At 47.8% G+C, this 26354-nt stretch overlaps 1 protein-coding gene across 1 annotated transcript in view; it reads left to right on the top strand.

The window, feature by feature from the left end:
* The window catches only part of LOC119397552 (Down syndrome cell adhesion molecule homolog), a 409196-nt gene that overhangs the window by 293918 nt on the left and 88924 nt on the right, over positions 1–26354 (top strand). The gene's annotated exons all lie outside the window — the stretch shown is intronic.

A 26354-nucleotide genomic window follows, 5' to 3' on the forward strand; every position in this document is an offset into this window, starting at 1 on the left:
ACTGTAGACGTTTTTTTCTCTTTTTAATATAGACAAATGTTAGAAGCCTTCGACAATGGTGCTAATAAACACACATTGTGCCTGTTCTTGGAACAAAATACATTACTGGCATCTTTCTTGCACTGAGGTGATAAAACTTAGTAAAAAAAACGAACTAAAATGAAAGTAAGAGGGCAAAGCTGCCCCACTCTTAACTAACGTAAGTTAAATTCGCAGATGAAAGTCTAAGAAAACTCGAGCAAATACGTCTTGCCGCGAACGTGACTACTGGATACGACTCCACAGTGCTACAGACTTAATCAATCATCGAAACACGGTGCGTTGAAAAATTGCGCGAAAAGATTTCACAAGTCAGCTGTTGTATACCTTACATCAAGGGTGGTCTATATTGATTCGCTACAACTTACGCTACGGTTATTCTTGCAAGAGAAGTCGCTCTCTCTTGAAAAAGAGTGCGTAACAAAGAAATACAAAGAAAGGATCAAGTCTTCCGTCACGACGCGCAGTCTTTCCAGAAAGTACTGCCAGCTGGAATGGGTAACGCTCGACGAAGAACATGTTTGCACTTCAAAAAAGAAATAAAATAGATTACAAGGTGCCAGATATTGAATACCAATAAGTCTGGTGCCCCGGAGGCATATACTGCACTTTAAGATGAAGCCTTTTTGTAGCGAAATCGACGACAAATCCACGAAGTATAAAATCAAAAGAAACGAGCAACGTGAAGCGGGTCGTTGAGCAATCACGGTGCCCTCTGACCCTTCCGGCGGAATTGGTATGGACGGCGGGAGCCAACGAATTGCACGAAGCGAGCCAAGAATAGCCATTCGCCAAGAATACGTCTCAACGAGTGCGTGCCGGGTCAAGAAATATGAGCGCAGGTACGCGGCCCATCAGTCATTCAGAGATAGTAAACAAAGTCAGGTGACTGCGCGCGCGAAAACCGGGAGGTCAATCCATTAATATGGTTCGTTTAATGCGGAAAAAGGCCTCGGGTGTGTCACTGGGCAAGTGACCTTTCCCCGAGTCCGGCGCATTCGCAGACAGGTGTGGACGTCTATCCAGCATCTCGCTCTCATCCTTTCTAAAGCCATAGTTTTTTTTTTTAATTTAGTGAGAGCTGACATCTAGAAGTTGCTGCTGTATCTCAGGTGACCTCCGCTAAGCTTACTTGTCATTCATGTTGACAGGATCACGAAGCGAGACCTGTTGTATTCAAGGTGTTGGAATAAAATTTACCATAACATACGCAGCAGTTGTGTACTGGACCATGAGGTAAAGGTAAGTTATGCACCGTCTACTACACTATAAAAATGAGAGAAAGAGAAGCCAGTAAATGTAAAAAGGTTAACCAGAAGCACGTCCGGTTTGCCACCTTGCAGTATTGGAAGGTGTGAAGGGTTGAAACGAAACATACAAAAAAGTTAACAGGAAAGGTAAAGTTGTCGGCCTGAGAAATTCGTCTAGCCTGCCACACCGCAATTACCTGCGTTAGGAGTAGATAGGAGAAGACAGCAGGAAAAATAAGGTGACCATGAAATAGTACAGTGAATGCTACTTGTAACCAATTTATGTACAGACCGCGGTACACCCACAATGTACTGTTCTTATAGGTGCGTGACACCTACCCTTTTCAGCTTAAGCGAACGGCCTGAAAGTCTCTAAACCGTAGTGACACCAATAGAGGTAAAGCGCTTAACCTTTTTTCTCCATTAGAATGAAATCCCATCTAGCCCCTTTCCCAAACCGGCTGTGGTAGTTTACCAGGTAACCTAATACGTCACGCTGCTAAGCCCAACGGCGCAATGCAACAACTACTCTGTACAGTACTTGCGGGTTTAAAAGCAACATCAAAAGTTCACGTATAACACCTTGTACACACAGATTCTACAAATAACCACATCTTATTGCTACGAATCTAGCCACGAGGCCTAAATGTCACGCTGGCTCCGGTGAGACTGCGAACCAATATGCAACGATTTGACGCGAACTAAAGAAGGTGAGGACGAAAGTATACGTGCATTATTTTAACTACTAGGTGACAAATGTATGGCTTCATAGGTGCACGTTACATGTAGAATACGAACTTAGATAGCATTGTTCTGCTATCACCAAAAGGTAAGAAAAGGTGACCTCACGAGTAATGTTATTATTAGCGCATTTCAATTAATGTAGCGCGTCAAGCTTGGGTGTTGGTAAACTTCATCCGATTTTTTCAGGCTTACATACCAATATGCATAGCAAATGATTATAAGAAAGTGTTTCTTGTTTTATTCTCTTCCTTAATTATTTCGAAGGTTATGGGGTCAAATGCCGGCTGCGGCGGCTACATTCCCGTAGAGGCGAAATGCTAGAGGCCCGTGTGCCCCAGTGCGGTAGAAATTTCCGGAGAACTCCACTACGGCGTCATATCGTGGTTTGGGGACGTAAAACCCCAACAATTACTATAATTATTGCTTAATTGATTTCGTTATACTTGAGTATGCAGCCGACACTGGACTTGACGGTAGCCTGTATACGTTCGGCAACGAAAAAATCTTGTACTCCAATCGCCTTCAAAGAGAGTTTTTTTCTGGAGCGTCAAGTTCAACATCTTTCTTCGAATGCAGAACGGAGGTGCGAACACGCGCTCACGTGTACTCTAAATGACATCGCACGCCACTCCTCACCCTGGAAAATGCAAAACGTACCTACGGTGTTACACGGCCTCTACACCTTTGAAACAAGACCACGGTACTTTTTTTTCCCTCATAGCTTAGTTCACAGCTCTAATGACGCGCGGAATGCAACGTGCTACGCGTACATACATCCCTATTCTGCCATCCAAGAGCCAAGGAAGATCTGTGCGTGAATAAATTATCGAGAAAAAAAATTAACGTAATTTCTGGCAGCTACATCTGTCGCCTGCCTACACGCACGAAGGGACGTTTCTCTCCTCTGGCTAGGCTCAATGCACGATACGAGCTTTGAAACAAGAGACAAGGCGGGTGCTAGTTTCTTCCCGGATGCCGAATGCAAGGGCAGCGTGTAGGCAAGAAGCAGCATCCTGTCCAACCATTGTGATGCAAGAGGAGCAGCTCTCGTCAGAACGCGCCGCGGCACGTCCTCTCAACAGCGCGTCCGTCGTGTCTTTCCGTGCTTCATTCGAGAAAGAAAAAAAAAAAAAAGACCAGTCTCTACCGACTGTGTGCGCTCGAGTTCCCCAGGTTGTGGAATGCTGCCCGAGCGGGCAAAGTTAGCCTGACTACTGATTTGCACTGAGCGTTGCTTTGATCGCGAGGCAGGACGGATAGTGTAGGTTCCATAGGTCTACTACGGCCGTCACTCAATCTCTCTGGGTGCCATACTCTTCTTCCCTCGACAAGCCAAAGTAGCAGTTAAGAAAGAAAGAAAGAAAGAAAGAAAGAAAGAAAGAAAGAAAGAAAGAAAGAAAGAAAGAAAGAAAGAAAGAAAGAAAGAAAGAAAGAAAGAAAGAAAGAAAGAAAGAAAGAAAGAAAGAAAGAAAGAAAGAAAGAAAGAAAGAAAGAAAGAAAGAAAGAAAGAAAGAAATTGTTGGGGTTTTACGTCTCAAAACCACGACATTATTACGAGAGACGTCGTGATGGAGGGCTCCGGAAATTTCGACCAGCCGGGGTTCTATAACGCACGCCTTACTCCAAGCACACGGGCCTCTAGCATTTTGCCTCCATCGAAATGTGGCCTCCGCGGCCGGGATTTGATCCCGCCACCTTAGGGTCAGTAGTCAAGCACCGTAATCACTAGACCAGCGCGGTGGGTTGAGTTTGAGTTTATTTACCACATAGTTTCACAGTAAGAGGTTGGGACAGCGGGAAAATAAAGAAAAGCCGTATTAAAATAGCTAAAGCATAGAGCATCAGTAAAGAAAGAAAGAAAGAAAGAAAGAAAGAAAGAAAGAAAGAAAGAAAGAAAGAAAGAAAGAAAGAAAGAAAGAAAGAAAGAAAGAAAGAAAGAAAGAAAGAAAGAAAGAAAGAAAGAAAGAAAGAAAGAAAGAAAGAAACGCAGGAACAAGACATGTTTCGCCCATCGTCAAGATATCCCGGCTCTAATGCGCTGCTCCGCTATATGATTCACACAGGAACCATAGCCTCGAGAGTAGGGCAGGGGAGTGGGGCCGCAGGTGAAAATGTGGAGATAACCAACTCTGCCGCTGAAGAAGCAATTTCACAACTACGCCTTGTCTCCCCAAGACTTCTCATTACAGCTCCACTGAAACATCTCCGAAATGCCTTGAGAAGAAGCGAAGCTTTTGTCTGCGAATACTTTCCGTCCTTCCGTTTCTCTCCCTCTCTCGTTCTCTCAAACCTTGCTTTAAAGCGACAAGCAGGCCGAGTTGAAAAAGGAGGCGAGGGAATAGAAACAGGTTGATCTCGGCGCCCCGGTGGCGATAAAAACGGTAAACTCGCTTCTTGGCTTCGCTACAGGGACTGAGGAATTAAAGAAAATAACGCTGCCCTCCGAATATGAAATAAGCCGCACGCGGCTGCGAGGCAAGGCAATCGTCGCGAAGCGCGGGACAGTATAATATCTTGCTCGCTCGCTAATGCACAGTCAAGGTTAGCCACAGAGTCGCGCGTTCTCTTTGCGACGAGCCGTATACTGGCGTTTCGTTAGGAAGAAGCGAGAGCGTCACCGCGAATGTATCGATGCTGTCTTCGAATGAGACTTCCCGGCCGGATAAGCACGCCGATGAGTGCGGGAGAAAATCAGAAGAGAAAAAAATTGCGGTGATACAAACGAGATCGGCTCGCCTCGCCTTTTCTTTTCTCTGTTTTTTTTCCTTGGTGTAGAGGGGGGCTAATGCCTATCTCGTCAATTTCCACGATAGTACAGCTTAATTCCTTTTTCCGGTCGATCGTAATGGGCACGTGAGTTGGGCGATTACAGCGCGGCCGTTGGCCGAATGACTGCGCTAAAGTAGCTGGTATTTGCGCAGATGGTTTGTAGGAAGCCTTTATCCATTTCTACGTCTTGTGTATTTGTAGACATAGTGTCGCGCTGCGATATTTGTAAGCTTGTTTCCTCGCTACCCGTTGCAGGACCTTGTATTCTTTAATACAAAAAAAACCATATTTCGATGTTCATGGTATTTTATGTGAGGTAATACTTCGGCCCTACTAACATTAGGCGCATAGCAGTGTCACGGGTATTGACTGCTAACCAGCTATTGCCGAATAAATACTACCCGTAACAGTATTTAAACGTAAAAAAGAGCGATACAAAACGACGACAACTTTGACCCAACCAATAGACATATCTAGACTGCGACTTGGAAACACCTGTGAATGTGAACTTAGCAACACCTGTAGGGAGCAAACTTCTCCTTTTTTTTTCATTTCAAGAAAGCTAAGGACTGGCATTAGGCGAGAAAATATAACCGGGTACGTATGAGAAATACGGTATGCTGAATCAAACCACGGATGCATTCACTTTTCTTTTTCAATTTCAACACTACACCCTGAGAAAACTGAGTTTAGAAATTTCTCGTTCATCCTCAGTTCAACAAAAACATTTGCACTTTCTACAACTATAAGGATAAGGACGAACAGGGTGCTTGTTCGTCCTTCTTATTGTCCTCGTCTCGGTAGTTGCTGTGTGGTTCATCATGCATCCCCAATTAGCCCAAGTTTTCACGTTGCTACTTACAATATCACAGTCTAACTTCTGATCTCACATAATGCATATTAAGGCAAGGGAGTGTTCAGCATAATAGCTGATGAAGAAACAGACACTTAAGCACGGTCAACACAGAATTCATATCGATATTACAAGGGCCGTAATATCTTACTTATTGCGACCACCCGGACATGTAGCAAAGCCAGACATGTAGCAATGTTGCAAATAGGTTCTGCGCAATTTCATCGAGCATGTAATTAACTCTTGGCCAATGGAACGGTTTGCCACTGGTCTGGCCAGCCTTCCTTTTTTCTCGGCCAAGGTGAAAAAGCGTAATGATTACTACATTCTTAGAAGTTAGCATAAACAAGAGCAGTGAGGTATGCGGTTGCATGCTGTATATTATATTTTTCGGATGAAGTAACGCAAGCAATTCGCGTGTGAGGCAAGCCTCCTGAGCAGTTATCACCTAGAGAAATGAACACAGTTTAAAAATTTGCTCCAATGGTCGTGTGTATCTCTAGGCCGGCGACGCATTGCGGTACTACTCCGTACACGTATTGGTGAATTATTAAGACGAAAGCCTTCGATGCCTCATCAAACGCGAAAAGTGACCGTCTGCGTCGGCGGTGTCAGTCCGAGTGATGCAAAAAATCATCATCGCGTGATGATTTCCCCCTATGATGTCATCATAACCTCAGAGGTCGTCAATTTTTATGACGTCATCATGACGTCATATTACAGCGTCATCACATGATATCGTCGTTTGATCAAAGGGGGGACCAATCCCGGAGGCACTGCAAAACCACGTGATGTGCAGAAAGCTGTTGGGGGAGGGGGAATCAATACAGACCATTGAGATGGAAAGACGGTGGCTTTTGCCTTCCAGTCGTCTTAGGCGAGTCCATTAGGGTCCATGTGAATCTTCACCAAGGTACTGACTGTCGCGAATCAATGGAAGAGAGCGAAGGTCTTACTACTAAATCTTCCAATACAGCACTTCGTAAGACTAACAAGAATGAGAGGTCTTCAAATATAGGTCGGTGTTGTTGGAAGATTTCTTCGCTTTTCAGTCTTCACGCGAACCATTGCTGGCACCCCACGCAGGCCAAGTAAAACCAACCAGAAATAAACATTGGCGACGACATGAAAGAGTGTAGGAACAGCAACAACGCTCCTTGTTTTAAATTGAACAAAAACCTTTAAATTACGCCGATTACAAGAACCAACCATCTCAGATCTCTTGAATGCCTCCGGCATTCAGACTGTGCATTCGATCACACATCGAATGCGAATTAGTTTAAAGAATTCGGCGAATTAAAAACGTGCTTCTTCATCGAATATGATTGACTTATCCGTATTACAGCCAACAAGTGAGATTACGAACGAATGTGGTTTCATGAATATGATATTAGATTTGCCATTTCACAGGGGCATAAATCATTATTTGGTCAAACTCCTTTCGAATGGCGCCAATGCACTATTCAGCGTCAAAGATATATAGGTGGCTTCTGTTCCCAAACTTATGTCGAACTCTAATGCGCACTAAAAACGTTGAAGTACTCTACAATGGCCTTCACGACTACATTCAAGTCTTCAGCGAGGAAAGAACGGAGATCAGAAGCTACAGCGAAGTGCGCGTTCTCCGGTTTGTTTGAAATTCAAGACATCAGGCACGCGAAGAGATCTACTCAGTAATACTGAATGCGTGTAATGAATATTGCTTGTGCGGTTTCTTCCTTCACTTTTGTCCATTGCTCGAGTGGCGTCCTTGAGAGCTACAAGGTGGCCTTGCCCGGTTCGCGTTACGTAACCTTGTAAGCATCGGCCCCACACCTCTTGCGGAACTGGCGTACGGTTTCTTCGTTCTCTTCGAAGATGTTTCTCCCCAGCGCTTCAGTTGGAAGCACCATGCCAAGAGAGAAGCGCTTGGATATCACGAACAAGTCATGCGTATACGGGCTTACCAATTTGCGATTCCAAGCGGGACACGGGTCAAGGTCAATAGGGCACATGAGAGAACTGTTATATAGTTCCCCAGATGCGTTCCACGTGGCCCGTTCCCTGCACACGCGTCTTCGAAGTAAAACGTAAACGTAAGGTCAAAGGTCAAGCGTCAGCTGGCAGGTTAACCTCCCTGCCTTTGCTCTTCGTTTCTCTCTCTCTCCTACGTTATTAAACTTGTGTCTCATGCGTTGCCCTTGATTTCTAGGTAAAATGACGTGTCCAGAGTTTAAAGCACGCAAGTAGTGAAATTGTCGATGCAGTAGCGCTCACAGCGACTCTAACGTGATCAGAGAATCTGGCTTGGGTTGTACATTTACATCGTTGAGGCAGAAGGTGGAATTTCTTAATATTTGCTCCCAGACTCTTGATATAGTCTTCGTATTGTTCAGTGACTTCGTAGTGACCATTAGCTTAGCAAATGAATCCAACCGAAAATTAGGCCAAGGAAAGCAGAAGGGACAACAATCGTTGTCTTCAACTGTACAGTGTAGTAATTATAACGAAAGCTGAAATGAATTAATGTGGACCAAAAATTACTCTTCCCGTCGGTGGGATCCGAACCCACAACCTTCAAATTCATTTCAATTTACGTCGTAATTACTACACTAAAATGAAAGACAACAATTAATGCCTCCTATGCTTTCCTTCGTCTATTTGTCCGTTGGATTCATTTGGCTGCGTCTAACAAAGAAACGAGCCCCTCGAAAAAAGAAATACATGTTTCCCTTGTTTAGTTCATAATCTGAGCGGTGGTATATGCAATTGTTGTAGAAAGATATAAAGATGTAGATCGTTAACGCACACTGCGAGCACTTTTAAGCCTGTTATTAGGAGATGAAGATTTTTCGAGAGCGAAAGTGTATTAGGCAGAAAAGTGACTTATTCAAACCACCACTGTCAAAATTGCACCGTTTTATTGCGGTGCTCTGTTTGGGTGTTTATGGAATGAGCACTTTAAGCTATTGTGTCATTTCGAAGATACGTTACATAAGAATTGTGTGGGTGCATATCGTGCGATATCGAGCTATCAGGCGTGTTACGTTACCCTCAGTGCATGTAGTGCGCACCTAATTGCATATCTCGCGGTTTCCTAAGTCTAACTGGTCGTCAAATATATACCAGCCCACAACCAAAACCGATCGACTCACGAAACAACGATACTATGAGGTACATAGGACTTTCCCAAAGTGTGCGGAAAGCCGACAGAAAGTACCTGAAACATATGAACCGATCCTTCTGTTCAGGACCACCTGAATAGCACTTACCTATGAAGTTGTTCCCATGACGTGTTTTGAAAAGGCACTTTACTGGACAAACTCATCGACATTCTTAGTAGAGGCTTTCAATATTCCTAAGCAGCACTCAAGCAAAATATTTCCAGTTTCGCTGTTTCGAGGCTTGCGCGACTTACTGCAAGCTTTTCCAATTCCCCCCCCCCCCCCTCCCCTCAAGTAGGATAAACTTTCGAGACCTATTCGAGACAGGAAGACGGCGATGTCGGACACAGAGGAAAACCGTGGCAGGCGATGTTCATGTTTACGTTAAGAATAAAAATAGATTTCAACAGGTCATGTGCAACGTAGGCAGAGAGAGTGAGAGAGAGAAAGGCAAAGAAGAGGCGGGGAAGTTGACCATGTTGTACCCGGTTTGCTACCCTACGCGGGGAGAGGGGGAAGAGGAGAAAAATAATAGATAAATAAAAAATGAAAGAGTGGACAAGCGGTACGCGCACACACATATCAGCGCTCACCACTCATACCCAGACAGTCACAAGCGAGAAATATTTCAATCTTGTTCCTCTGGGATTGTCTTAAAGTAGAATGCAATGCGAGATGTTAAGAGAGGCTTGCAAGGGGTGGCTCCAAAAAATCAAGAACTTGCAGTGCGCACTGAGCTGATGGAGTTCTCATTCTGTTGAGGAGAGTGCGCATCGTGGTCATGAGAGACCTCGACACAGCGAGGACTTGTAGGTTGTCGTCGTGGAAATCGTCTGTGGACGATGAAGTAGATTGCGTTGCATTCTGCGCCGGCTCTTTATGAGTATGCAGTGGTGGTAATGAGGGTCACGTGACATCCGCCGCCGCTCATTGTTAGCTATAGAATGGATGTGAAGAGAAATGTCAGGAATGGCAGAGAATTAGGCGGTACGATGGAGTTAGGAAACTTGGAGGTAGTTTGGAATCGAGACCCACGCAAAACTGGAGCCCGTCGTGAACACTGTGAGAGACCGTCGTCCAGAAGTATCAGGCATAAAACAGGCTAAAGATGATGCCAATTCGTGTTTACTCTCATTGCAACACAGACATTTCGCATCTGAAATGCAGTGGTGGTAAAGTGTACACAGCGAAGGTGGTGGTGTAGCAACAGGCGTCTGTGGATGGCTGCACTTTAATCCGTGATAAGCAGCACTGTACTAGTCTTGCGAGAATATATCAGTTGCAGTTTCATCACCCTCGGCAACAAAAGCTGGTGTCACCTCAGCTATCTAGTACGTCACCAGAGCTGCCGTTCTGATTGCCAGGTATACCAGGTATACTACTGCGGGTGTTCTTTCGATGACTGCAGCAAGTTCCAACGTTTTCAAGTGTACCAGAGTTCGGTGTGCGAAAGTGCCCGTGTCTATATCACCGCAATGTTGCTGGCTAAACGTACTTGTTAAACATCTATAGCAACCGCGCCGAGCGAGCGTGCTCGGCGCTCAGAGTCCACGTTCGCATCGTGTTGTGTTTACTGTGCGGTCACGGAGAGTGGCCTGGGAACTCGAGTTACGGCGGCCGGGTCGGCCGGGTGTTGTAAACACAGCCGCCGGGCCGAAGCTACGCCAGTCGCCCCGTCGCTGCTGCCTCGTTCGCCTCGCAGCGCTTTTGCTTAAATATACGAGTTCTTATTGTAGACGTGCCTTTGTCTTTCTTTACTTGTGAACACGCAATATCATCGCGCAACCAACGCCCTGGACTTCTACAAATTGGTGACCACGGACTATCGAAATTTTTACAATCATTTTCCTGGCTGCGACGACGATGGAAACCACCGGCGACTCCAGACAAGCATCCCCCGACCCTGCAGCGACGCAAGCAGTCTCCGCCGTCTCTTTTCGGCTTCCGCAATTCTGGCCTGCTGATCCGTCTCTCTGGCTGGCGCAAGTAAACAGCCAGTTTGTCACGGCCCGGGTAACGACTCAGATATCAAAATTCCACCACGTGGTGTCTGCGCTTCCACCGGAGATCGCCAGCGAAATCAGAGACCTCATTCTGGCCCCACCGGAGACGAACCCCTATGAGAAGTTGTCGGCCGAGCTCCTGAAACGCACTTCGTCTTCAGAGAGGCAGCGTCTCCAACAGCTGCTTTCTGCTGAAGAACTAGGCGACCGTAAGCCTTCACAGCTTTTGCGCCGTCTTCAGCAGCTTCTTGGTGACAAGGCCACCTCGTTCGATCAGGACCTGCTACGAGAGCTCTTCCTACAGCGCCTGCCTTCGACCGTCCGCATGGTGCTCGCCGCTGCAGCGGACTTGTCGCTGGAAAAGCTCGCGCAGCTTGCCGACTCCGTGATGGAATTCGACTCCCCAACTATGTCAGTGATCGCGACCACTTCCACAACAAGTGAGGCATCTCGCCCTTCGCCACCAGACCTGCACGCCCTACGCGACGACTTTCGCAGCCAGATCGAACAGCTCTCCGCTCAAATAGCTACCCTGTCTGCGCGCTCTCGATCCTCGTCACGCCGCCGCTCCTCTTCCCGCCGGCGCTCCTCATCACAGTCTCCGCATCCCGGCGAGTGTTGGTATCACCGGACCTTTGGTGCAGCCGCCCGAAAGTGCTCATCTCCCTGCAATTTCTCGGGAAACGCTCCGACTCACCACTAGAAGCGGCGAGTGGTGGCGGTCCAGCAAGCAGCCGCTTGTTCTTCGTTTTGGACAAGACATCAGGGCTCCGTTTCCTCGTGGACACGGGAGCCGAAGTTAGCGTTGTTCCACCCTCACCCGCATTCCCGAAGAATCGCCGATCTGCACTTACGCTGCAAGCCGCCAACAAGACCACCATCATGACTTACGGTGAGCGCGCTCTCACGCTTAACCTTGGACTCCGTCGCGTTTTTCGTTGGGTTTTCCTCGTAGCGGACGTTTCTTACCCAATTCTCGGAGCGGACTTCCTTCGTCATTTCGACCTGCTCGTGGACATCTCCCGCAAGCGCCTTGTCGATGCTAAGACACACCTAACGGTGCAAGGTATAGCGTCAACAACCGGCATCACCGCAGTTATCAACAAGCCACCTTCGTCAGTGTGCGAACAGTTACTCGACGACTTTCCAAGCTTGCTTCGCCCGTCCAATTTTCTGCGCCCTGTCAAGCACGATGTTACCCACCACATTATTACCTCAGGGCCACCTGTCCATGGTCGTTCACGACGCCTCGCACCAGATCGACTCAAGATTGCCCGAGCTGAATTTGATCATATGCTCGAGCTTGGCATTGTGCGACCTTCATCAAGTCCTTGGGCTTCTCCGCTGCACATGGTGCCCAAGAAGTCCCCAGGTGACTGGCGACCCTGCGGCGACTACCGCGCTTTGAACAACGCCACCGTTCCTGATCGCTACCCACTGCCTGACATCGCGGACTTCACAGCACCACTGCATGGAGCAACCATCTTTTCGAAGATTGACCTGGTCAAGGCGTATCATCAGATACCTGTCGAACCCTCGGACATTCCCAAAACTGCTGTCATAACACCTTTCGGCCTTTTTGAATACCTGAGGATGCCCTTCGGGCTCCGTAACGCCGCTCAAACATTCCAGCGGTTTGTAGACACAGTCACCCGAGGCCTGCCGTTCTGCTTTGCGTACATCGATGATCTCCTCATCTTTAGCCGCAACGCAGACGAACACCTTTTCCATCTTCGACAGCTCTTCGAACGCCTTGCCGAGTACGGCCTCATCGTCAACAAAACCAAGTGTACGTTCGGCGTGCCTGAACTTGACTTTCTCGGACACCACGTTGATTGTCATGGAATCCGGCCACTCCCTTCCAAAGTGCAAGTTGTTCGAGACTTCCCAAAGCCAACTTCTTTGCGTCAACTGCGCGAGTTCCTGGGACTGATCAATTTCTATCGGCGTTTCATTCCCCGCTGTGCTGACCTGATTAGACCCCTTACTGACCTGCTTCAGGGTAAGAAGAAGAAGTGTACTTCCATTACGTGGTCTGAGAATGCATCAAGCTCCTTTGAAGCAGTTAAGACAGAGCTCGCAGACGCCGCCCTGCTTGTTCACCCAACACCAGACGCTCCACTCTGCCTCATGACCGACGCGTCGGATGTGGCAGTTGGAGCCGCCTTACAACAGTTCGTTGACGGATCGTGGCAGCCTTTGGCATTCTTCTCGCGCAAGTTGTCACCCACAGAAAGCCGCTACAGCACTTTCGGACGTGAACTCCTTGCTGCTTATATGGGTGTGCGCCACTTCAGGCATTTCCTTGAAGCCCGATGTTTTTTCATCGCCACGGATCACAAGCCGTTGACGTTTGCCATCAAGTCTGCAAGCAGCAAATTTTCGCCCCGTGAGAGTCGTCACCTCGCTTACATCGCGGAATTCACAACCGATCTCAGGCATGTGCAGGGATCTGCGAATGCTGCAGCCGATGCGCTTTCTCGCCTGACGGCTTCCGTATCTTGTGCCGCAGCGCCGGCAACTGTCGATTTCAGCGCCCTAGCGTCAGCGCAAGCACAAGACGAAGAAATCGCTAAACTTCGCCTATCCCCTGGAACACTCAGGTTTCGTGAAGTAACCCTTCCGTCCTGCACCGTTCCTATCTTGTGCGACATGTCTACCGGCAACCCTCGACCAGTTGTTCCGAGCGATTTCCGTCGGGCTGTTTTTGACTCCTTGCACACCCTTTCCCATCCTGGCATCCGCGCTACTCAACACCTTATCACCCAGCGTTTTGTCTGGCCGGGAATTAACAAAGACGTTCGTGCTTGGACCCGTAGTTGTTTGCAGTGCCAGCAGTCCAAGGTTTATCGCCATACGTGCTCTCCGTACGGCACCTTCACACCGCCTTCAGAACGTTTCGATATAGTTCATCTGGACATCCTCGGACCATGGCCTCCATCGGATGGAAACACCTACCTGCTGACATGCATTGACCGTTTTACTCGGTGGCCAGAGGCGTTTCCCATTCCCGACATAAGAAGCGAAACAATCGCTAAAGCTTTTGTATCGGGTTAGGTGTCACGCTTTGGCGTTCCCTCTACAATCACCACCGATCGCGGTCGACAGTTCGAGTCTGCTCTTTTCAAGAAGCTCATGGTTTTGCTGGGAAGTTCGCGGATTCGCACAACAGCATACCACCCCATCGCTAACGGCATGGTCGAGCGTTTTCACCGGACCCTGAAAGCATCCTTGAAGGCGCAACCCGACACGGTCAACTGGACAGTTTCACTGCCACTTGTTTTGCTTAGTCTTAGGACGACGTTAAAGCAAGACATCAAGTGTACACCTGCCGAACTGACCTATGGTTCACAGCTCCGCCTTCCTGGAGAATTTTTTGATGCTTCAACTACCTCGCCTTGCCCTGATCCAACCGAGTATGGGGTGCAGCTGCGCTCCGCTATGCGCAGTCTTTCTGCCCCACAACCTCGCGTAAAACACAGTGTTCCTACCTACATCTCTCCTGACTTGCAAACGGCGACACACGTGTTTGTGCGCCGCGACGCAGTCCGAAAGCCTTTGCAGCGCCCTTACGATGGACCTTACCGCGTCATCAAGCGCCATGAGAAGCTCTACACGCTTGATTTGAACGGTCGTCATGATACCGTGTCTATCGACCGCCTTAAAGCAGCCATCGTCGAGGACCCACTGCCCCGTGGTATTCCAGATTGCGCCACACCTTCCGCCTCCGTTCCCACCACTTCATCGCACTCTTCACCTCCTCCCACCACTGCAACGAGGGAGCGTCGCTCTGTATCGTTCAGGCTCCCTCCTTTCAGCGGGCTCCTTCACTAGCGGGGGGCCTATATAGCAACCGCGCCGAGCGAGCGTGCTCGGCGCTCGGAGTCCACGTTCGCATCGTGTTGTGTTTACTGTGCGGTCACGGAGAGTGGCCTGGGAACTCGAGTTACGGCGGCCGGGTCGGCCGGGTGTTGTAAACACAGCCGCCGGGCCGAAGCTACGCCAGTCGCCCCGTCGCTGCTGCCTCGTTCGCCTCGCAGCGCTTTTGCTTAAATATACGAGTTCTTATTGTAGACGTGCCTTTGTCTTTCTTTACTTGTGAACACGCAATATCATCGCGCAACCAACGCCCTGGACTTCTACACATCGTATCATCTTTTTGTTGCTCTCAAAGAAGCGCTTGTTCAGGTTCTCATGAAGACACAAGATGGGAGAGAGGAATGTAGTTTATTTTCGATTTTCAATATTCCGCAGTCGTTACAGGCAAACGTATGTCACGTGACTAATACCAGTACATGCGCCAATTCATCAATGTTGCCTTTCGTGCGCACTTCGAGGTCACTATAGGCTGTCGGCATGGTGTCGACATTATTACTACTACTAAATTCGAGATCCAACCCCGTCCCTGCAGGTAACTACAACGCACAACAGGCAGTGTTCAGTATTGAACAGACTAGCTGAGGGCGTTTTAATGAAAGTGTTCGACACGCAACATTCAAAACCACGCTCAGAGAGCTCGTCGTTACTGCCACCCGACTAACTCACCGTACATGCGCTCTGGGGTCACCATTGCATAATGTAGTCGATCTTTCGTTTCTCTAGAAATACTTGACAAAGACTCGTTTCGACTAGCCGTAAAACATAACATTGTTCCGAAACAACAAACAATGGAACTTGTTTCAATAACCGAGAGGTTCGCAACTAAAACGCTGAAATGGGCGAGGCAGCGTGGGGAGGGCAATTCGCCTGGCGAGAAATCAGTTCAGGTCGGCGAAATGTTCTCCCGGTAATCCGTGAAAGAAGCTTTTTAAGATGCGAAGCACGAGTGAAGAATCCGTTTCGTGTAGATTGCAACACGAGCCCGGCTGACAACGAGCACTTGGCCACGAATAAAAGATTGACTTGCAGCAAACAGCTTCACCGAGTAAGCAATCAGCTCACCGCGCTGACACCGATATTAGAGTTAAGTGATGCTAAGTGAAAAAAGTGTGATATTCGTCTGAATGTGCGTGTTACCACAATACGTGACTTCGTTATGTAATGTGAAAAAAAGTACCGGATGTATCTGTTGTTTTTCTGATCGTTGGGGTTCTCGAGGAAAGCGTAGCTGTTAACGAAAAAAAGAAAGCGATATTTTCCTTCCTGAGCAGCTTGTGTCTTTGTGTAAGTGGACTTTGTAAGCTAGATTTAAGGCTAGGCGAAGAAATGTGCTTCGCCAAGACATCAAAAAGTTATTCTGTGTGGGTCCTGGCATCAATACTTGAAATGTTTCCGTTTGGGACTAAGTGAGAAGTACTGTTCGTGTAGATGTAGTGTTTGTTTATCTGACGTCACTGTACCACTAGCCAGTTGAGACAAGGGATGCATCGCTTCCATTTCAGGAAAGAGTACAAAACAAAGGACAAAGTAGGAGGAAAAAGAGAGAGGGAGAGAGAACAGTTTAGGGAAAGGGGGAGAAGGGGCGCGGGAGAAAGCCTTCAAGAATGAGGCACAGGGCTGCACAGGCGACAAAATGTTCTGGGACATAAGCGACAAATATTAACGTCGGTTGCGACACAGTTTGCTCTTGCCAGGGCCGACGAAAGCTGGTACAGCAGAGGAAGTGAAAGAGCAAAGGGGAGACGTTTTTCCGCGTACTTGAATTACGAGAACAAATACACTAACGTTGGACGTTTACGCGGTTTAACAAACACAAGCGGATTAACAAAGAACACAGGACGTGGACAGTAGAAGCATGGTGAAGTAAGACAGCCAGTAAAGTGCGTTAGACTAACGACGAAGACGAGAAAGGGAGGAACACGACAATGAAATGAAGTCGCAACGACTGAGAGGCGAGGGAGGTGCAAATAGTCGCGCTTTTTGTCAACGCGGTTACGACCTCCCAAACATCGGAGTCGTTGCGTCCGGGAGAGGGAAACGGGGTACAGAGAAGTGTCAACATGGAAGCTTCACGGTGAAGCCAAGTTCGGGAAGATTACGCTTCAATACTGCTCCGTAACGTTGCCGCATTCTAACAGGCTCACAGTGGCGAGCCTGTTAAGACTCACCGCAGTGACTCACCGTAGACTGACTCACTGTTACTCACTGCTCGCGACGCACTGTTGCTGCAGCGACTCACTGTTAGACTCACCGTAGAGCATTCAGTCACCGTTCGTCGCAACTAAAAAAACGGTAAGTTAAAACGAATCGCCTCGAACTTGGCTACCTGTCTTGGCCGAGGACCACGGGTGTAAGGTGTTGTGTGTACATTTTGTTTTGTTTTGACTTCGAGATTGGGTCTCCTTCAGCTGTCATCGTTTAAGCACGGCCGCCAAGGACGAGACCGCCGAGCCTCGTGGACTCGTAGGCGGCAGCGGCGTCAGGTCCAGAAAGGGCGCTAGACGTGAAGGTGGTGTCGGCCGCAGGCCTGGACTCGGTGCCGGGTTCGTTGGTCACGACATCGGCCCTGTAGCCGAACTCGTCGGCGACGTAGGTGACCACACGGGTGCGGCCGTCGCCGAGGCTCAGGGAGTAACGGCCGGACACGCGGCCGGTGCCATCGCCGGTCTCCTCGTGGCCGTGGCTGCCCTCGATGTCGTTAGAGACGTAGCCGAAGGAGTACGGCTGGGGTGTCTCCAGGGGGGCAGCTACGACGGTGGTCGGTGGCGCAGCCAGAAACGTCTGGGCACTCTGGAAAAGTACGTCGCAAAATGTGGTTGACGAGACCAGTATTGGCTACCATTAATGCTCGGTATCAACCAGCTTATGGCGTCGTAAATATTGATCACGATGAGACATCCTTAATCAAAGTACAGCGAAATTGATTCTGGGCGGGCCTCAGCCCCGGCATATAGGCATCGGCCACGAGCTCTTGGCTTGAGGCCGATGCCGTAAGTAAAGAGTAAGGAGCTTGTAGTATTATGTGATAGCTAGCAAAACATACAAGTACATAGTTTTGTCTTCGGGTAGCTATTTGCTGAGCAAATTTCACACGTTGTTATCGGCTGATAAGCGACGAAACTAATGCATAAAGAAAAGCAAAATGAGTACACTGCAAACAACAGCGATCGGTTTACTTCCAGCAAGAGCTAAAACTTGGCATTGTCCATATTTCATGTAAACAATTCGAAAGAAGAAAAAAAGAACACGTAACGATGGTAAATCCATTGCCTGAAGATCACTTCGGGCAATATCACTACCAGAGGAAATGGCGGAAAGATATGTTCAATTTGAATTTGCATCACAGTGTTTATCTTGAGCTATCATACGTACTCTGGAAACATTTTGGCTACACTGAACGAATAACTTGAAACGAATAAAGTAAAGATCGGTTTTTTCTCGACAAAGGCGTATTGGATTTGCGGTTCGCATAGCCGGACAAACTCATAAATAAATAGCGAAATATTGAGAGCTATCGGCTATGACTGGCATTTCAGCAGACCCCGACACGTGTAAAATTTAGGCCGCAGGAACGGGGCCGAATGCCTGATAGACCGTAAAACACCTCACTGCCTATCTGCACGTCGTTGCGATCCCATTTATCGAGCATAGCCCGAAGAGAGCGCACCGGGTCAGCGAACGTCGCGCGTAGCCAACGTATCCGTACACGCGATCGGAATATGGCCCCGATTTCTGTGTTTGAACGAAACAAAAACACGTAAAAAAGAAGCCTAATAGCTCGCACAGAGCGAGCTTCCGTTAGGAGCACTTCGTTGAGCCAAACATGGCAGCTACGTAGGAATCCGTTAACGGTCGCGCGACCAGAGGAAGCTCTCAGTCGGTTCGGGGTCAATCATAATTACTTACGGTTTCAAGGACCAGGTAGGCGCTGCATGCGACAAGGGCGAGTATCGCGTGCTGAAGGACGCAGCAGGTCCGCAGGGCACAAGTCGTCGTCGTGATGTGACCGAAATGGCGATGAGTAGACGAAGATGGCCGTTCGTCCGGAAGGAAGGAACGCGATGCAAAAAATAACGAGAAAGAAAGAGGGGCGGAAGGGTGCACACAGTTAGAGACAATTTCTCGTCAGCCTTCCCGACGTTTTTCTTTTCGTTTTTAAGTCACGCTATACTTTTTTTTTTTTGCTTTCGTTTCCATTTCTACCTCTATCTAATTCAGGTACCGCCTGCGTACCGTCTGCCGGAGGTTACATATAGAACAGGCACCAGTGCGAGAGGTCTCTAGAATACGTAGAATTTGCAGGTCTGGTGTTTGCTGCGACGCTCAGGCATCGTCGGTCTCTGGCTTGATTTTTTTTGTTTTTTTTTACATCCTTGAGCTAAGTAAACTGCGGACAGATTCATTTTGATGGAACAAGCGCGAATTTTCGGCACCGATTTGGCAATCCAAGTGACCAATATTTAGAGGGTCGGTACAGTTTCCAGGCGCGAATCCAGTCCACAACAAGCCATCCCAGACACAAGGAAAGCGTGACCTTACAGCTATTCTAACAAAGCCTCGTTTATTTCGCACCACCTTTTCCGCGCGGGCTAATGTGTGCTTCATATGCCCGAATATAATATAAAGGCGTTACTTTTTATCAAGATAAGTACTAGACCAGAGTAACTATCATAACCCATGATGTCCCAAGTAACTTCGGTAATGGGAATTCGCTAGCGCTAGCAGTCTTTAAAGCTTTTATGTAGTTTCCGAGCAAGTTGCAGCACGTGAATTCGAAGTTTCGCGCACTGTCACACGTGCGTTACATAATTTACAGGGACTGCCGCAACCCACACTTAAGGTAATAAGCAAAATCGTTATGATACATATATACACCTTTGAATTATCGCTCACGCAACCTAAACTAGCCACTCCACGACTATGCTGGCAGGCCACCCACGCGTTGTTCTTAACGTTTTACGTAACCTCTACGTTAGAGAGTCGAGGAATGCAAGAGGCGTTTGCTGGAATAGTTAACATAGTCGCGCATGCGCTCATTTAAACTCCCCCTCTCAAGCACTATCTCGATCGGGTAGTTTACAACCGTTTTAATTATGCAGCTCACCTGCGTGCTGATTAATCCGTGTCACCTCGAAGGCAAAGAAAAGATAGCTCGCGCCGAGTCTATAACTATAGGCGGCTCTTTCTTTGTTACTCGCCGCCGTTCCGCTTACCTTGTACATGATTTGTTTTTCCTTGGCTCGTCGCGCCTCAGAAGGCAATTCCCGCGCAGAAGACAGAGAAGCTAAAGGGACAGAAGAAGGAGACACCTCTGCACGATCTTGTCGAAGCGGCAGTGTTTCGCTTATATAGGCCAATCCACCCCTTCTCCAAGAAGCCCCTCCTACTATTCGGCTCCGGGCTCCAATGGCAGTCGTCTCGACCCAGTAAGATTATTGTCTTCGGATTCCCAAATTTGCATATATTCCCCCCCTCTGCTTTTGTCGAATTCGGTTAATTTCTCAAGCGGAGAAGCGCGATCGAGCGAAAGAAGAACAACAATCTCTTTGCCGCATCTTCCTGCAATCGCGTCCCCCCCCCCCCCCCCTCAGGCTTTGCCGACTTCGAAGTAAGGGCGTACGTATATGCCGACAGGATGAAGGGGGGGGGGGCTTCTTTTATTCTTTTGAGATAAAGGAGAAAGGACGACCAGACCCGGCACGGAGTACGTACGGCACAACTGTAAACTACAGATTCCGTCCGGGCGAACTGGCAAAAGCCGGGTGACCCTCAAGAAACAACGACGTCGAACGGATATCGGTATCTCCCCCCCACCCCCTGAACTCTACTGCCTGTATGACACCCCCGACCCCTTCCCCTCCCCCGCTGTGCCTGTGTAAGCGATTATCATCGCGGCCCTATGGAAAAAACGCAACCTCGCAGTTCCCGATTCATCGCTTTGTGTCTTCTGTTTATCTTCTCTCGTCCGTTTTCTTCTTTTTCCCGTCCATTTCTTTTGATTCTTTGTTTCGGGCGTAGCGTTTCGGGCGTAGGGTGGAAAATAAAGAAAACGCCCTCGAAATCGCGATACCTTTTCGGCACGCTTTATGCCTCTCCGTCGCTTTCTCGGCTTTTCGTGCTTTGGCAGTCATCGCGAGTGCTTGCGCGATCTCTCTTTCTTCCTCTCTGCATGCCTATCGGAATATAATGCACCCCTCGAAAGAGGCTTGGTGTTGAAATGAGTGAAGTGCCTCGTGGGAAGGGATCTCGTCACGCAGCGAAGTTAAATCCTCACCGCGGCAGGAAGGGCATTGAGTTAGTGAAAACGGAAGGCTGAATAAGAAAAAGAAAACAAGAGCGTGTTCTGAAGGTCGCGAAGTAACACAATCTATTGTTTGGATTCGGGAAGCCGGGGTGTTAGGTAAATGAGTTGGATTATTGCGAAGATGATAAATAATGCCCATGTTTGCTTTCTATCGTGATTCATTCGTCACGATTGCGTCATGCATGACTGTGCTATGCGTTCCAAACAAGCGTTCTTGAACGCAAGAACTACGAAACAGATGGGTGCTCCGGCTGCACGTGCGACAGTCCGGAGGTTAACTTACGCGCTGAGAAATCATTTGTTTCAAGAGAGCATTTGCGAGCCGAACGCCGGAACCAGTGAAGGCTGGGAAGAAAATAGCAAGCAACGACGTCCGCTGAGCCCTCGCTCTTATCACAAAAGCTACATGGAGCTTTATGAATTTGCCTAAGACGACTCGAAGGCGAAATCCATCTTCTTCTCAGTCGACTGTCTTGACCCCCCACCTCCCCCTCCTTCCGCACAAATGCTTTCTGCACCCAATGTGGTTTTGCAAAGCGTCCGTGATCGGAGGCTTTAGAAGCTTTCTGGGCCTCACGCGGTTTTGCAGTGCCTCCGAAATCGGCCCACCTTTGACCAAGCGACGATTTCATGAGATGATGTTATCACGCGACGTCACGTTGTGTGACGTCATAGTGATGATCACGATGACGTCACAAATTTTGGCGACCTGTGACGGCATAGCGACGTAGTAGGGTGACGTCATCATACGATAATTTTTTGGTATCACTCATGTTGACGCCACCCCCGACGGTCACTTTTCGCGTTTGATGAGGCATCTAAGGCTTTCGCCTTAATAAACAACGAAGTCAATACATACAGTGGAGTTTTATGAGGCATGCGGCTACCGAATTGGCAGTATGGACTACTGGCAAGCTTTCAATAACGGCAATATACTCTGAACGTGAAGGCCACGAAGAGGGGGAGAGTCGAAACTATTATTGTCGACGATACGCCCTGGTGGCATGGATTGACCTTTCAGGGCTGGCGCCCTTCCCACCGCTGCGACTCACTGACTTTCGACAACTCGAGCAGTCTGCCCGTAAATGCGAGTGCGACTAATTGAGAAACGGCATGGTAACTACTCTAACCACGTGTTACCGAGTTTTACTCGACCACGCTATAGTGACATATCACACATGTGGCTGCACATCAGACACAACTTTCAGGACAGATTTCGCGTGTTTGGTGTGACGTCCGAGTACGTCCGGCTTGGGTGCGCGTGTACAGGGATAGTTCTTCTCACAGGAAAGAACTTTATTTGGATTTTAAACAGTGCCTGCCAAGGCATTCTGACATTTCCTGAAATGTCTGGGGCCCTGTAGTGGTTGGAACCTACTGGACATCGGCAACATTACTCGCGCCATCAAATGTGTATTTTACGACTGAGGAAAAGTTTTGCTTCATCAACTAGGATACTAACTTACCAACGATGACGTAACAGAAATAAAAAAACTCACACCATCTCCCGCTAAAGGGGACCATGAGGCGATGCGAAGCAGCGTTTCGGCATGTCGAGCTCACGTTTCAGATGGGGAGGGGGGAGGGGAGAGGGAAAGTTGAGAGGGGGAAGGGGAAGTGGAGAGGGAAATTGGGGAAGTGAGTGGAGAGGGGAAGTGGAGAGGGGAAAGGTGGAGCGGAGGTGTGGGAAAGGGTCTGCGCTTGCGCAGTAAGGGTGGTCACGCCGCACACCACCACCGGATTGAAATCCGCCATAAGATGCTTCGCATCTAAAATATCACCGCTCAACCACTCCGTACAGATGGTTTACCAACGAGGCTGAAACGTGAAGCCCCAGTGTTTATTACTGTGTCGATTCCGACGATTTATCAAAACATCTTTCCAGAAATCTTAATTGGTGTTTGCCGTCGGTGTGTTCGCTTTTTCGTGTTTAGTGGACCAGTGTTGAGTAGCGGGATCTGTCCATTTTCTGTGGCACATACGTTTTCGCCCGCGGACGACTTCATTTTTAGTGGACCGGTGGTCAGCAGTGGGGATTCCCCAATTTCTGTGCAAATACGCCGTAAAAAGCAGACGAAAAGCATGAACAAGCAACAGGAGTGTTCGGACATTCTTCGCCTTCGTTCTGTCTGTTTCATGCAGCTCTTTGTCAATTTTGCGTCAGTGTTCATTTTGACAAACATGGACCAACAAGCTGAGTTGAAAATATTTTGGTAATACCAAAAAAATTCTTCACCATGAACGGTCTTCGTAATTTGAACGGGGCTGTCTGCGTAGTGCTGCCCCGAAGACAGAACCGGCTGGAATAAAAGACGCAAAACACGTACGTCCTGTGTTTGCGTAAATTAAATGAAAGATTCAGCTCCGACAAAGAAATAAAGCATCCGGAACAATCGTTTATTTTTACACTTGTCGACAAATGAACGCCAACGTTAGTTCAAAGCGAGCACTTCCGACATCGTGAAAGCCACATCCTTATATTTTTCGAGCAAGTAAGCCACGTCAGAATACGCACATTGCACAACAAGGAGGAAGGAAAGAGAAAAAGGAGAAGGCAGGGAGGTTAACCAGAAACACTTCCGGTTGGCTACCCTACACTGGGGGGTCGGGGAAGGGGAATGGAAAGACGAGAAATAGAGAGGAGGAAAGTGAAAAAAGAGAGAGAGAGATGCAGTGCATTCACTACAGCGTGCGGGATTGCACCACAAGTCAGAGGCGTTCGCATAAGCCCGTCGTTCTCAAAAAACACAAGAGTGCTTTAACTGCTTTGTGGGCCGCCGAGAGATGTGGACGGTGCTGTAGTAGCACCTGCACGGAAATTGGCCGATCATCCAGTCGCCGCAGTGCGTTGGACAGTACTTGTCTCTCCGAGGCAAAACGAGGGCGCAACAAAGTTTGCAACATTACAATGACAACAACCCTGTTTGAAATCTCTAAGCATATATGCTTCTTTTTAGCAAAGCCGTTTGCGCCGTCCGTTCGTTAACGACACAATGTTGTTGATGGCAATGGTAACATTTCACGAAACCTACAATAAGCCTTTGTGAGAAAAAAGGAAAAGCATATTTACAGCTTGCTTGCGCATTGGCCCGTTGATTTATTAATACGGGCTTGAAGCTATCCCACGTTTCTAAGCAAAGCTAGGTATTTTTATGCTGCAAGAAACGTTGTGACGTACGTACATATAGTATTTTGCAAGCTATGTCGTCACAGAAGACATTAGCTGAATAGTTCTGTCAAATATTCACATATCATGTGCCGTAATCTCTGAAAACTAGATAAGCTTGTATAACAACATCTACGTTTTTGAACAGGGTCCCATATGATGCTATAGTATAATGCACAAGGGTTATACGAGAGATATGATTGTTCGATTTTCGTCATAGAAGAGAAAACAGCCTTTGACAATGCTATTATCAACATTCTTCATCAGTGAAAAGGAGGAACAAACTTTGTTTATCCTTTCATGCTATTGCAATGCCCGAGTCGTCAATTTCAAATTAAGTTCTATGAAATGAAGCACAAGCTTTGTTAATATCCTTTCATAGTTTTACAATGCCCTAGACAATAAATTCAGGTACACAACCGGACACAGTTTCTGAGCACAGGAACTCAATGAGAACTCCTTTTTTTCTTCACTGCACGTCAGTACAGTAAACGTTTCAAAGGAACGCTGGGGCAGGTGTTCGCCTTTGAGAATTGATTGCTCCCTTGTTCAAGTTTAGCTTCCACATGAAGTTGAAGTCATTACCGCGTCTCGAGTTTCACGTCGTACGCTGGGGTCGCACACATTTGAACACGAATGTTTTAGCAAACAAATGGGCGAAGTGTCGTTAGAGTTATTGCGAATGCACTGCCTCCTACTAAATTTCCGATGCATCACTCAATATCAACTGCTTCAGAATTTTTTACGTCACTGATCACCATGTGCACCATATTCTGGGAATATGCACAGGTCGGAATGGTGCGATCCGCTTAACCGTTTACGAAAAAAATTGACGCACTGTTTGAATACCATACGCTGACGTCTGACAAATACAAAATAATTGCGAATTCAGAAAAATCGCAGTGATCGTAAGTTACGAAGCGACGGTTTCTCTCGTACCTGCCTGCGACCTTGTGGAACGGCACGTCGACAGTGACGCACGCTTCAAGTAAGACGCGAACGCAAATGTCAACAACTGGAACAAAGCGATGAAAATGACAAGTTCTTTGGGCTCGTTTAAAGCATTGGGGCGATCACTGTGTAGCGATGCATGTAGCCACACATTGTATGAAAGGCCAGTTATTCAGGCGGAAGAAATCAAGGCCTACTCGCAATAGCGCAACATTCAAGCCCCATCGAGTAACGGCATTGACTACCAACCTTATTCCAAACCGAAATAATAACACGAGTAAGGTAAGAATACAGCGATGAATGATCACAGAAAAAGATGGCGACTTGAAGAGCGCAAATTCAAGCACATGCAATCTATAGCGTGCGTAAAAAAAATAGAGAGAAAGAGAGAGATGGAGTAAAAGGAAACAAAACACTTCCTTTTGCCTTCATCTTTTTTTTTTACGTTTATCGCACATGTCCACGTGCTTGCACCTTTCAAGCAGGCGTCAAGTAGTAAATATAGTGCAGCAACACGTTCTGTTTCAATGATGTCAAAGCCGGCCTGCTGTATGATGGGATAATCATAGCAGTGCTAGTAGGGTGCAGTATTGCTTCTACCTACCAAGGCAGTGCGTCAAATGACCTAAAAATCTGACTTAATTTGACTTGGGTTGATGAAGCTGAAGTAGAAGCAACTCGACCAAAAGTTTACAACGCGAAGCAAGGCGAAAAAAGTATAACAACAAGAAAGGGTGCCACTTGACGCCATTTTACGTCTGTATACTCCTTTTTCATTCTTGTTCGCGCCGTAAACATTTGGAAGAGCATGCACTGAGTAACCATTCGACATATTTTGATTAAGCAGCTCTGCTAATATATTAGCTGGCCGGAGTTTCACGAGCCAAAATCACGATGTGATTAAGAGGCCCGCCAGAGTGGATGCCTCCGAAATTAATTTCGACCACTTCGGGGTTCTTAAATGTGCGCTTAAGCCTAAGCACAACGGTGTCCTTGCATTTCGCCCCCACCGAAATGCGGCCGCAGTGGTCGGAACTCGAACCCGCACCCTGCAACTCAGCAACGCGACGCCTTACGTTCTAAGCCACCACGGCGGGATCTCCGGTAAGAACACGAACTACTACATCACCCGGCCCGTTTCACTCTTGTGTGCTGTACAAATGCCACGGACATAGACTAGACAGACAAAAAGCTGAATATTAAAACCAATAGAAACAAGCATGCAACTGTGATCTTTACAATGAAACCTTTCG

Source organism: Rhipicephalus sanguineus, chromosome 6, assembly GCF_013339695.2.
Source record: "Rhipicephalus sanguineus isolate Rsan-2018 chromosome 6, BIME_Rsan_1.4, whole genome shotgun sequence".
Lineage (NCBI taxonomy): Eukaryota > Metazoa > Arthropoda > Arachnida > Ixodida > Ixodidae > Rhipicephalus > Rhipicephalus sanguineus.